Source organism: Octopus bimaculoides, chromosome 28, assembly GCF_001194135.2.
Source record: "Octopus bimaculoides isolate UCB-OBI-ISO-001 chromosome 28, ASM119413v2, whole genome shotgun sequence".
Classification (NCBI taxonomy): domain Eukaryota; kingdom Metazoa; phylum Mollusca; class Cephalopoda; order Octopoda; family Octopodidae; genus Octopus; species Octopus bimaculoides.
This window is the reverse complement of record NC_069008.1, coordinates 1,259,137-1,260,206: the sequence shown is the minus strand read 5'-3', so window position 1 is coordinate 1,260,206 and position 1,070 is coordinate 1,259,137. Positions and strand designations below refer to the sequence as shown.

General features: G+C 39.3%; 1 protein-coding gene across 1 annotated transcript in view; it reads left to right on the top strand.

Moving 5' to 3' along the window:
• The window catches only part of LOC106870582 (chromatin target of PRMT1 protein), a 42,348-nt gene that overhangs the window by 7,886 nt on the left and 33,392 nt on the right, over nt 1–1,070 (top strand). The window lies entirely within an intron of this gene.

The following is a 1,070-nucleotide window of genomic DNA, read 5'->3' as shown; positions in this document are numbered from 1 at the left end:
CCCCTCCCCCCCCTTTTCCCCGTCTTTTCTATGTCGCATCCTATTTACTTTGTCTTATTGTCCTAACTATTTTAAGATATGACCTGAGTGTCTCATAGGTTTCAATATCACAGCCTAACCTAGATACGTTTCAGTGAAATTTATACAAGTTGTTATGTTGCATTCATACATAGATTTGTGAGGCTTTTAGTGACTCCCTGCTAATCGTCCAATGTATAGCAACACTTGGCCCTTCAGCATCTAGCAACCCAGTTGGTCCTTCAGTATATAACTGCCTCGGTATTTCAGCATATAACAGTCCCAGTTTGTATTTCAGCATATAACAGTCCCAGTTGGTCCTTCAACATATAGCAACCCCAATTGGTCCTTCAACATATAGCAACCCCAATTGGTCCTTCAGCATATAGCAACCCAATCAGTTCTTCAGCACATAGCAGCCCCAGTTGGTCCTTTAGCATATAGCAACCCCTGCCAGTCCTGCAGCATATAGCACACCTAGTAATCTGTTGGTCTGAGCAGTTCCCAAGACTCTGTTGGTCCTTCAATACAACAGTCTTTCGTTGCTCCAGAGTATACAAAGTTACCATAACCAATGCTGATCTATCTCTGGTAAATCTACAGTTGCAAGCTGGCGGAATCATTACCATACTGGACAAAAATGCTCAACAGCATTTCTCTGGCTCCTATGTTCTTAAGTTCAAATGCCACCGTGGTCAGCTTTTGTTTTTCATCCTGGGGCCAATGTAATCAACTGACCCCTTCCCCCTTATATTTGAAGCCTTTTTGCCTATAATAGAATTATTAATGCTATGTCTTATTTTATTTTATTTTATTTTGAGAAAACTTCTAAGCCATTCAATCTCTTTCTTGCTGTTATCATCATCATCATCATCATCATCATCATTTCTCTTGTCATCATTATAACCCTTGCCAATATCAGTTCTTTTACTCTTCCTCATTAGTTCCTTAATCATCATTTCTCTGACAATCATCGTCACATCACTTTGTTGAGATGAAACGATTTTTTTTTTTCTTCTTTTCCTTCTTGTTTGAAACAAATTGAAACGAGC